Below are 13026 nucleotides of genomic sequence, written 5' to 3'. Positions count from 1 at the left end.
CTAACCTAAAAGAGTATTGGAATGGACTGATGAAGGCACAGCTGAAGCACCAACTCAATGAAATATTTTATGACGGAAGAATATAATCTTCCAGGATATAATATATACACCAAATCAAAGACCTTCATATGTTACTATGTCTTCAAAACAGGAAAAATAGATGGATGTGGGAAATGGTGGGGGGTGGGGTGGAGTGAGGAGGGCGGTGGTTAAAATACCCTGTTTATTATCAATCCCCAAGACCCACCTGGGATCCCTGCAACTCTGAGTTCTGAAGAATTAAAGATCAAGGTCATCAAAAAAAGTACTACTTCCACAGGAGACAAAAAGAGTCCTAAGAGGCTATAAACTATGGCTCTTGCTTGGGCATTGTGAAGTCTTTGCATCCAGGACTCACCAGGCAAGAAGAGGAACTACCATCTTGGCAGGGGTAACTAACCTCCTTACCAGAAAGAAGGCTGCTATTCCACGCCACAAAGGAGACAGGGAAAATGTATTTAGAATCCAGATGACCCACCTGGGTGCCTACTGGTATTCCTTTCCCAATTCTGATAGTATGGTAAACAGACAAGCTGGAAAACTCATCTGAGAAAAGCATGTATGTAACCAGTGGTTCAGATTCCTCAGGAATAAAGGTTTGGGTCCTACCACCAAGCAAAGTCATTGAGACTAGCAGAGATGATAGCTGAGGGCAAGGGGAATCCGAAATGGAGAGTGGAAGGAAGTAAAAAGTAGCACTTGAAACCCTGAGACAGTAGCAGCAGCAGGAGATAAAGTACTAACCTTTCTATTCTAAGTATTCCCCAGGAAGAGAGGCCCTCCAGCTACACTCCCAATATATACAAAGTAGATGAGATGAATGAAAATGAGAACACAAAAGACCGAAACTTACGGGATACAGCTAAAGCAGTGCTTGTGTCTGTGTGCTCAGGTGCTCAGTGCTTAGAGGGAAATTTATAGCTGTAGGAAGAAAAACAAAATAAACCAAAAGGAAGGCAATTACAGTGGAAACCAATGAAATAGCAAAAACACAAAAACTAACTCAAAATAGGACTTCCCTGATGGCCCAGTGGCTAAGACTCCAATCTCCCAATGCAGGGAACCTGGGTTCGATTCCTGACCAGGGAACTAGATCCCACAGGCCACAACTAAAGATCCTACATACTGCAACATAGATCAAAGGTCACACATGACACAACTAAGACTGGGCACAGCCAATAAGTAAACAAAATAAAACAGTAAAAATTGAGCTGTGCCTATGTATAGTAGGTACTTAGTAACTGTTGAGCTAAGCAAAGGACTATTCAGAACCAATTACATGGTAAGTATCACGCCAGATAGTACACAAAGAGTAAGTTTATGGTCCTTAACCTTAAAAGCAATACCAGTAGAGAAAACAGATGGTCAGATTAAAGAGAAGTTATTAATACAATATATGTGTAATAATGGAAATACAGGTAGCAGAGAAGAGAGTCTTCCCTTACTAATCAGATGAGAAATACGGATGTACTTCTACATAATGCTAAAGCTGACCTCACTCCTTGATTTTAGTTCCAAAACAAAACTCAAGGCAGATTTTAGCTGGCAAGAGGTCAAACTGGATCAAAATGAGCAGGATCTAAAAACAGTATCAAGATGATGAAACCACTACACATTAGCAGAGAAGGGACAATTTAAAACATTATTTCCATTTATTTCTTGGACTTTACTGAAAAGCCAACCATTAGAGGAATAAACAAGATTAAGAAACAGTGGCCTTTTCATGAAGATGGGGCCAAAGCCAAAGGAAAGGCTTTGAAGGCCAAAAGAGCAATGTCAAAGGCATCCACAGCCACACACACACACACAGATCCAGACCAAAACACTGCGGCTCAGGAAGCTGCCCCAACGTCCTCGGAAGAGCGCCCCTGGGAGAAACAAACGTGACCACTAAGCCATCATCAAATTCCCCCTCACCACCCAGTCAGCCATGAAGAAAACAGAAGACAACACCACACTGGTGTTCACTGTGGATGTCGAGGCCAACAAGCACCAAACTAAACAGGCTGGAAAGAAGCTCTATGACGTTGACATGGCTAAAGTCAATACCCTGATCAGGCCTGATGGAGAGAAGAAGGCACATGTTCAACTGGCTCCTGACTATGATGCTTTGGATGTTGCCAACGAAACTAGGCTCATCTAAACTGAGTCCAGCTGGCTAATTCCAAATACAAAAGTTTTTGCTAAAAAAAAAAAAAAAAGAAACAGTGTATTAACTGCTCTTCTAGAGTGATCTATAATTGTTCAGACAGTTGCTACTGCTTAACAGAAGGAGTTAACACTGTAATCTACATGTACCTTTATTATCTGTCACCACAGAATCTACCCTTTTGATTGGAAAACTTTTGGTTTCTTAAAATAACTTTCTTTGCTATTTCTCAACTATTTTTGTTAATACTACATAGAAATTTGGTAGCTACAAATAGTCAGTCCATAAGAACTTCATTTCTTTTTGCTTTTTTGGGGAAATGGAACACTATAAAGAGATATATAGATAAATTAAAAATGTTAATTGGATTTTGCAGAAATAAAAAATATTGAAAGTTTTAAAATAGAGATTAACAATCGCACTCTCAGCAAAACAGTTTCACAAATGTCTTTTAAAAGGTCTGTTCAGGGACTTCCCTGGTAGCCCAGTGGTTGAGAATCTGCCTTACAACGCAGGGGGCTTAGGTTCGATCCCTGGTCGGGGAACTACCACATGTCCCATGGTGTGGCCAAGAAAAAAAAAGATCCTACAAGCCTTGGAGCAACTAAGCTTGCACGCCACAACTAGAGAGTCCATGAGCCACAACTAAAGATTCCCCTTGCTGCAACTAAGACCCAACGCAGCCAAATAAAATAAATATTAAAAAAAAAAATTAGAAGGTCTGTTTAGTAAAAGTTACACTTGCAAAAAGGTTACTTAATTTTAAACACATATAATGAACATCTAACATTCAGTTCAGTTCAGTTCAGTCACTCAGTCATGTCCAACCCTTTGCGACCCCATGAATCGCAGCACGCCAGGCCTCCCTGACCATCACAAACTCCCAGAGTTTACTCAAACTCACGCCCATCGAGTCGATGATGCCATCCAGCCATCTCATCCTCTGTCGTCCCCTTCTCCTGACCCCAGTCCCTCCCAGCATCAGGGTCTTTTCCAATGAGTCAACTCTTCGCATGAGGTGGCCAAAGTATTGGAGTTTCAGCTTCAACATCAGTCCTTCCAATGAACACCCAGCACTGATCTCCTTTAGGATGGACTGGTTGGATCTCCTTGCAGTCCAAGGGACTCTCAAGAGTCTTCTCCAACACCACAGTTCAAAACCATCAATTTTTCGGCACTCAGCTTTCTTCACAGTCCAACTCTCACATCCATACATGACCACTGGAAAAACCATAGCCTTGACCAGACGGACCTTTGTTGGCAAAGTAATGTCTCTGCTTTTTAATATGTTATCTAGGTTGGTCATAACTTTGCTTCCAAGGAGTAAACGTCTTTTAATTTCATGGCTGCAGTCACCATCTGCAGTGATTTTGGAGCCCAAAAAATAAAGTCTGACACTGTTTCCACTGTCTCCCCATCTATTTCCCATGAGATGATGGGACCAGATGCCATGATCTTAGTTTTCTGAATGTTAAGCTTTAAGCCAACTTTTTCACTCTCCACTTTCACTTTCATCAAGAGGCTCTTTAGTTCCTCTTCACTTTCTGCCATAAGGGTGGTGTCATCTGCATATCTGAGGTTATTGATATTTCTCCCGGCAATCTTGATTCCAGCTTGTGTTTCTTCCAGCCCAGCGTTTCTCATGATGTACTCTGCATATAAGTTAAATAAGCAGTTATATATACTGACAATATACAGCCTTAACATACTCCTTTCCCTATTTGGAACCAGTCTGTTGGTCCATGCCCAGTTCTAACTGTTGCTTCCTGACCTGCATACAGGTTTCTCAAGAGGCAGGTCAGGTGGTCTGGTATTCCCATCTCCTTTCAGAATTTTCCACAGTTTATTGTGATCCACACAGTTGAAGGCTTTGGTGTAGTCAATAAAGCAGAAATAGATGTTTTTCTGGAACTCTCTTGCTTTTTTGATGATCCAGTGGATATTGACAATTCGATCTCTGGTTCCTCTGCCTTTTCTAAAACCAGCTTGAACATCTGGAAGTTCATGGTTCACATATTGCTGAAGCCTGGCTTGGAGAATTTTGAGCATTACTTTACTAGCATGTGAGATGAGTGCAATTGTGCAATAGTTTGAGCATTCTTTGAGATTGCCTTTCTTAGGGATTGGAATGAAAACTGACCTTTTCCAGTCCTGTGGCCACTGCTGAGTTTTCCAAATTCGCTGGCATATTGAGTGCAGCACTTTCACAGCATCATCTTTTAGGATTTGAAATAGCTCAACTGGAATTCCATCACCTCCACTAGCTTTGTTCGTAGTAATGCTTTCTAAGGCCCACTTGACTTCACATTCCAGGATGTCTGGTTTTAATCACACCATTGTGATTATCTGGGTCATGAAGATCTTTTTTGTACATCTAACATCAGTTAAGTGTAAAGACAAAAATGAAACTAATTTTCCATTTCAAGAAAAACTGTGACCTCCTCCTCCTGGTTAAACAGTCCTCTGTCACACTAAGCAGCATGAATCAGCTTTGAAATAGAGGTGCGGCCTACTGATAAGCAACAGTACTCTCAGGAAATGTATCAGTGAGTTATAAAGGGCAGGCCTCAGCAAAGGCAATTCAATTCAACATCACTGACCATGACAAAATGTATACTTAGAAAAACGTAGCATGGTTTCTTCCTGGCATTATATATATATATCACATTATAAGAAGATTCCCCAGAACAAAACATTTTCTTTAAAACTACAGTATTCAAATAAATAAATGAAACTACAGTATTCAGTGACATGTCAAATCTTTCCAAAAAACAATTTTGGCAGTAAACATTAACTCTGATGAAAATACTATTTATACAGTCTCCAAAAATAATTTAACCCAAAACTAAACATGTAAAGAAATTAAATTTCATATCTGTTGTCAAGTTAACCTTTTAAAATAGGTATGTAATTGACACACATGAACAGATAAATGGGAATAATGAGAGGAATTTACTGAAGAAATACAAAGTTAATACAAATGAAAATATGCTCAACCTGATGGCTAATAATGAAAATGCCAATGTAAAGTGAGTTTTATTTTGATTTTTCTTGCCTATCAGAATGGCTAAAAATTTGAGACTTCCCTGCTGGTACAGGGGATAAGAATCCACCCTACCAATGCAGGGGACATGGGTTCAGCCCCTAGTCAGGAAGATTCTATGTGCCGAGGAGCGACTAAGCCCACAAGCCACAATCACTAAAGCCTGCACACTCCACGGCCCGAGGGCCACAATCAACGAGCCCTGTGCTGCGAATACCGAAGCCCAAGTGCCTAGAGCCTGTGTGCCGCAACCAGAGAAAGCCTGCATGGGGCAACAAAGACCCAGCGCAGCCAAAAATAAATAAATGGATAAAAAACAGAATAGAATATTTAGTTTGGGGGGAAGAGAAAGGAGAAGAGGAAAGGCACTGATGAAAGGGTCTAAGATGAGTAAGTTCTGGAGACCTAAAGCACAGCATGATGACTATAGTTAATAATAAAATATTGCATACCTGAAATTTGCTCACAGTGTGAAGCATTCCATATTTTTAAATATCATATATTAATGGATATATAGAGAATTCAGAAAAATGGCACCGATGATACTACGTGCAGGGCAGCAGAGGAGACAGAGACATAAAGAACACACTTTTGGACTCAGTGGGAGAAGGAGAAGGCAGGATGATTTAAGAGAATAGCACTGAAACATATACACTGCCATATATAAAACAGACAGCTAGTGAGAGTTTTATATACGATGCAGGGAAGCCAAAGTCGGTGCTCCATGACAACTTGGAGGGATGTGGCAGGGAGGGAGGTGAGATGAGGTTTCAGGAGGGAGGGGACACATGTATGCCTATGGCCGATTCATGTTGCTATATGGCAAAAACCATCACAATATTGTAATTATCCTCCAATTAAAAGAAAGAAAGAAAAAAAGAAAGAAAATTAAGGAGTTCCCTGCTGGCCCAGTGGTTAGAATTCCAGGCTTTCACTGCTGTGGCCTGGTTTCAATCCCTAGTGGGAAAACTACCGCAAACTGTGCAGCACAGCCAAAAAAAAGAAATTAAAAAATAAATTAAACAACTAAGCTCTATATAAATGTTCATACCTGCTGATCCAGTGATTTCATTCTTTTTCTACATTTCTTTTTATTGCGGTATAGCTGAATTACAATGCTGTATTACTGCTATACGGCAAAGTGACTCAGCTATATACACATACATACACACACATTATTTTTCATATTCTTTTCCGCTATGGTTTATCATAGGATATTGAAAGTAGCAGTAATTTCATTTTAAAAGAAGAAAGTAACATGTGCAAAACCTGTGTGGCAGCATTAAGCCTAATGGTTAAATAATTTGAAACCAACAACAAAGGAATCTTTAGCTCAGTTGTTAACTTTTCTGGGTGGGCCATGACACGTGGCTTGCAGGACCTTCCCCACCAGGGATAGAACCTGGGCTGATGGCAGTGAAAGTGCCAAGCCCTAACCACAAGACCACCAGGGAATCCCCCTTAGTTCAGTTTATTTTCATAAACAGGCACTGTTTAGTGGGGAGAACAAAGAGGTAAATAAGCTACGGAGGGAAAAGTGCCCTGCAGAGACATGGACAAAGTGCTTTGGGATCACTCAAGGTAAGGATGAATCATTAACCTTTTCTGCCAATTTCTGACACTGTATTTCCAACCTAAATACAAAGAAGAGAATAACCAGTTGGGTAGACAGAATCAAGTATTTTGGTTATCTGCTAGATGAGACTTGCAGGGTCACGGTGGGCTAAGACAGTTCTCTTTAAGAGATGATGTTGAGTTCCATCAGAATCAGCCATCCACAAAGGAAACAAACAAACTAAGCAATGTAATTAAGTTCTGTCAGATAATCATAAAATTGCTATTTACCCTTAGAACAGTCAAGAGCTATTTTAAAAATACTCCTGGAAATGTGGCTAACAAGTTCACATTTGAGAGAATAAATACAGAGAATATTTAACAACGGAGGCTGTTTTATTAAGTCACAGATTTGATTCAAGATAAAATTTGATTTTAAATGTACTCTTGAAAAAAATCCATTAACATCACATACTACAAATAAATTTCTAAATTCAATGCACTGACAATATGTACCCTGAGAGGTTTGTTTTACCACTCAGTACCCTGGAACTGAAGGATGCACTTTAAACCAGAGTTCACTCCCTTGTACTGATCACAGTATTAATCCTTTTCCTTGACAGGTATAATCATATCTTTTCTCATATTTACTAAACACTCTACAGTTTTACAAAGACCTCTCACATAGATTATCCTGATACTTTTGAAGAAATGGTTACTAGCTCCATTTTATAAATGAGGAAACTAAAGGTCAGCTGACTTGGATATTCACCTCTAGGAAGTGATGGAGCTGAAATTAGGATCCAGGTTTTCAGATTCCAAAGGTAGTAAATACACTACTTTGAATAAATGTCAGAACTTTCAGACTGTAAAAACAAACATCTGGTACTTTAAATATAATAGAGAAGTTAAACTGAAAACTAAGCTTGAATCTGAAAGCTGTGTGGTTTCAACCACCTCTTCCCCAAAAAAATCAATCACTAGACACACTTCCTCTCTTAAAACTCCTGGAATACCACAGAAGTCCTAGAATTTGAGAAATCAACTAATCCAGACCCTTAAAGAGATGAGAAAATTGAAGCACAAGACACGTGACTTGCTCTGAGCCTCCCATTACAACATAGTGTGTCTTCTCAGGCCCACACCAACAGAATTCAAAAACGTCTGAGAATTGGTGGAGACAGAATGGACAGCTGACTGGGTAATCTGTCCAACCTCAGTAGAGCCCTGAGGTTCGACGGCCCTTTGGCTCATCTGCTCATCTCTGGCGGCCCTCTTACTTTTTCCACGACTGCTACTCCAAACTTTTAACACTCTTTGGAGTGGCTTGCTTCAGGGTTGGAGGCACTGAGGGCAGCAATGCATGCATGGGACCTCTTGAAGGAGGCCGCCATTACCTTCATTCCCTCCACCATTGTTTGGCTTCAGGTCAAGCAACAGAGATATAACACAGCTCCGCCCATCAACAGAAAATTGGATTAAAGATTTACTGAGCATGGCCCCGCCCATCAGAACAAGACCCAGTTTCCCTCTCAGTCAGTCTCTGCCATCAGGAAGGTTCCATAAGCCTCTTATCCTTATCCTTCAGAGGGCAGAGAGAATGAAAACCACAATCACAGAAAACTAACCAAACTGATCACATGGACCACAGCCTTGTCGAGCTCAATAAAACTATGAGCCATGCTGTGCAGGGCCACCCAAGACGGACAGGTCATAGCAGAGAGTTCTGACAAAACGTGGTCCACTGGAGAAGGGAATGGCAAACCACTGCAGTATTCTTGCCTGGAGAACCCCATGAACAGTATGAAAAGGCAAAAAGGTATGACACTGAAAGAGGAACTCCCCAGGTTGGGAGGTGCCCAGTATGATCCTGGAGAAGAGTGGAGAAATAATTCCAGAAAGAATGAAGAGACAGAGCCAAAGCAAAAACAACACCCAGCTGTGGATGTGACGGGTGATGGAAGTTAAGCCTGATGCTGTAAAAAGCAATATTGCATAGGAACCTGGAACGTTAGGTCCATGAATCAAGGCAAATTGGAAATGGTCAAACAGTAGATGGCAAGAGTGAACATCGACATTCCAGGAATCAGTGAACTAAAATGGACTGGAGTGGGTGAATTTAACTCAGATACCATTATATCTACTACTGTGGGCAGCAATCCCTTAGAAGAAATGGAGTAGCCATCATAGTCAACAAAGAGTCCAAAATGCAGTACTTGGATGCAATCTCAGAAATGACAGAATTATCTCTGTTCATTTCCAAGGCAAACCATTCAACATCACGGTGATCCAAGTCTATGCCCCGACCAGTAATGCTGAAGAAGCTGAAGCTGGATGGTTCTATGAAGACCCACAAGACCTTCTAGAACTAACATCCAAAAAAGATGTCCTCTTCATTATAGGGGACTGGAATGCAAGTAGAAGTCAAGAGCTACCTGGAGTAACACGTAAATTTGGCCCTGGAGTACAAGATGAAGCAGGTCAAAGGCTAATAGAGTTTTGCCAAGAGAACACACTGGTCAAAGCTAACACTTTCTTCCAACAACGTAAGAGAAGACTCTACACATGGACATCACCAGATAGTCAATACCAAATCAGATTGCTTATATTGTTTGCAGCCAAAGATGGAGAAGCTCTATACAGTTAGGAAAAAAAAGACCAGGAACTGATTGTGGCTCAGATCATGCACTCCTTATTGCCAAATTTATTGCTTAAATTGAAAAAGTAGGGAAAAATCACTAGACCATTCAGTATGACCTAAATCAAATCCCTTACGATTATACAGTGGAAGTGACAAATAGATTCAAGGGATTGGATCTGATAGACAGAGTGCCTGAAGAACTATGGATGGAGGTTCATTACGCTGTACAGGAGGCAGTGATCAAGACCATTCCCAAGAAAAAGAAATGCAAAACGGCAAAAGTGTTGTCTGACAAGACCTTACAAATAGCTGAGAAAAGAAGAGAAGCAAAGAAAAGAAGAGAAGAGAAGCAAAGGAGAAAAGGAAAGATACACCTATTTGAATGCAGAGTTCAAAAGAATATCAAGGAGAGATAAGAAAGCCCTTCTCAGTGATCAATGCAAAGAAATAGAGGAAAACAACAGAATAGGAAAGACTAGAGATCTCTTCAAGAAAATCAGAGATACCAAGGGAACATTTCATGCCAAGATGAGCACAATAAAGGACAGAAATGGTCTGGACCTAACAGAAGCAGATTTTAAGAAGATGTGGCAAGTATACATAGAAGAACTATTCAAAAACAACTTCATGACCCAGATAACCACGATGGTGTGATCACTCACCTAGAGCCAGACATCCTGGAATGTGAAGTCAAGTGGGCCTTAGGAAGCATCACTACAAACAAAGCTAGTGGAGGTGATGGAATTCCAGTTGAGCTATTTCAAATCTTAAAAGATGATGCTATTAAAGTGCTGCACTCAATATGCCAGCAAATCTGGACAACTCAGCAGTGGCCACAGGACTGGAAAAGTTCCATTTTCATTCCAATCCCAAAGAAAGGCAATGCCAGAGAATGCTCAAACTACTGCACAATTGCACTCATCTCACATGCTAGCAAATGCTCAAAATTCTCCAAGTCAGGCTTCAAGTGTGAACCGTGAACTTCCAACAGTATGTAAACTATGAACTTCCAGATTTTCAAGCTGGATTTAGAAAAGGCAGATGAACAAGAGATCAAACTTCTAACATTCACTGGATCATAGAAACAGCAAGAGAGTTCCAGAAAAACATCTACGTTTGCTTTATTGACTATACCAAAGCCTTAGACTGTGTGGATCACAACAAACTGGAAAATTCTTAACGAGATGGGAATACCAGACCACCTGACCTGCCTCCTGAGAAATCTGTATGCAGGTCAAGACCCAACAGTTAGAACTGGACATGGAACAACAGACTGGTTCCAAATCAGGAAAGGAGTACGTCAAGGCTGTTTATTGTCATCCTGCTTATTTAACTTATATGCAGAGTACATCATGTGAAATGCCAGGCTGGATGAAGCACAAGCTGGAATCAAGATTGCCAGAAGAATTATCAATAACCTCAGATATGTAGATGACACCACCCTTATGGCAGAAAGCGAAGAACTAAAGAGCTTCTTGGTGAAAGTCAAAGAGGAGAGTGAAATGGCTGGTTTAAAACTCAACATTCAGAAAACTAAGATCATGACATCCATTCCCATCACTTCATGGCAAATAGATGAGGAAACAATGGCAACAGTGACAGACTTTATTTTTTGGGCTCCAAAATCACTGCAGATGGTGAATGCAGCCATGAAATTAAAAGACGCTTGCTCCTTGGAAGAAAAGCTATGACCAACCTAGACAACATATTAAAAATAAGAGACATTAGCTTGCTAACAAAGGTCCATCTAGTCACAGTTATGGTTTTTCCAGTAGTCATGTATGGATATGAGGGTTGGACTATAAAGAAAGCTGAGTGCCAAAGAACTGATGCTTTTGAACTGTGGTGTTGGAGAAGACTCTTGAGAGTGCCTTGGACTGCAAGGAGATCAAACCAGTCAATCCTAAAGGAAATCAGTCCTGAATATTCATTGGAAGGACTGATGCTGAAGCTGAAACTCCAATACTTTGGCCACCTGATGCAAAGAAAAGACTCTGATGCTGGGAAAGATTGAAGGCAGAAGGAGAAGGGGACGACAGAGGATGAGTTGGTTGGATGGCATCACCAACTCGATGGACATGAGTTTGAGAAGGCTCCAGGAGTTGGTGATGGACAGGGAAGCCTGGCGTGCTGCAGTCCATGGGGTCGCAAAGAGCCGGACACGACTGAGCGACTGAACTGAACTGGAGTCCTCTAGCCCACTCTATCCTTTGATCATTCTGCAGATAACTCATTCATTGAGAAAGGAAAATATGAAAAAAGAAGAAATCATAAAGCACTAACAGACCCTATAAGGTAGAAATTATTAAACTTTGAAGTCAATATATACCTGGGTTCCAGATTTCTTCAGTGCCACAAAGGTGTCTCTCGGAAATTTAATCTCTCTGAGCCACACCTCCCTTCAGCTGTCAAAGGGGAATATCCAACCAAGCTATGGGCTTCCCAGGTGGCGCTGGCAGGCAAGAACCCGCCCGCCAACGCAGGAGACACAGGAGCCGTGGGCTCGATCTGAGTCAGGAAGGTCCCCTGGAGGAGAGCAGGACAGCCTACTCTAGTATTCTAGCCTGGCGAATCCCATGGATAGAGAAGCCTGGAGGGTTACAGTCCACAGGGTCACAAAGAGTCAGGCGTGACTTAGCACGCACGCACGCACGCACCCAAGCTATAGAATTTTTGTAAAATTAAATGAAATAGCACACAGAAAAGTACCTAGATCAGTGGGTACAAAATAGGCTGATGGGAAGACTTCTCTGGCAGTCCAGTGGTTAAGACTTTTTCTTCCAGTGTAGGGACTCCAGGGTCAATCCCTGGTTGGGAAAATGAAATCCTAGGTGTCTCTCAGCCAAAAAAAAAAGAACCAAAACCAGAAACAATATTGTAACAAATTAAAAATCAGCTGTTGGTAACTTAACTCCAAATTCAACTTCCACTTTGATCATTTCCAAATATATCTTCTTTTATCCCTTCTTCATGTTTCCGTTTCAAGGATCACCTCTCTATGAGCTTTGATTTTATCTCCTCCCAAGGTTTCTCTATTATCTTCCTTTTCTTTTGTGTAGATCTTCAGTACCTGCTTCTCCGCTGGCTCCTTTTCCTTTCTTTAAACATGTCAAGTCTCTCTCATCTTTTAAAATCAAAACAAAATCAAAACAAACAAAAAAAAGGCTCTCAATCCTACCTCCTATTTAGCACTTATGCTAAATATGCTCCTAAACCCTCTAATCTATCCTGAAAATAGCAAACAATTAGCTGTCAAAACAGATCAGATTATATCAATTTCCTGCTAAAAAACTTTTGATGGTTTAGCAATTCCTTAATCATAAGAGCTAACATCATTTTTTTTGGGGGGGGGGGCAGACCTTTGCACAGCTTGCAGGATCTTAATTCCCCAACCAGAGGCTGAATTCAGGTCACAGCCGTAAAAGTGCTAACCCCTAAGCACAGAGCCACCAGGGAACTCCCATAGCCTGAAGTCTTGAACAAGCACTCAGAATCTTTCTCAGCATGTAGCCATCAATTGTTCCTTTCACCAGCCATTGCACTTTTCAACTTCTCAGTCCCACTGGTCCAGAGACCCCTAAGAACTGCATAACTTTCTAG

The 13026-nt window shown here is 41.0% G+C and overlaps 1 protein-coding gene across 9 annotated transcripts in view; it reads right to left on the bottom strand.

Annotated features, from left to right (window-relative positions):
- PHACTR4 (phosphatase and actin regulator 4) overlaps positions 1–13026 on the bottom strand; it is a 101104-nt gene that overhangs the window by 83511 nt on the left and 4567 nt on the right. For 3 of the 9 annotated variants that reach the window (XM_070459022.1, XM_070459019.1, XM_070459021.1), the window contains exon 2: positions 893–960. The exons of 4 other annotated variants lie outside the window; for them this stretch is intronic. The gene's annotated coding sequence lies outside the window, so the exon portion shown is untranslated. Of the gene's footprint in view, positions 1–892; positions 961–3092; positions 3114–13026 lie in introns of those variants that run through there. 2 more of the 9 variants (XM_070459017.1, XM_020909092.2) reach the window with 2 other exon arrangements.

The sequence above is a fragment of the Odocoileus virginianus genome, chromosome 30 (genome assembly GCF_023699985.2).
Source record: "Odocoileus virginianus isolate 20LAN1187 ecotype Illinois chromosome 30, Ovbor_1.2, whole genome shotgun sequence".
NCBI classification, from domain to species: Eukaryota; Metazoa; Chordata; class Mammalia; order Artiodactyla; family Cervidae; genus Odocoileus; species Odocoileus virginianus.
This window is presented reverse-complemented; position numbering and strand designations above follow the sequence as displayed.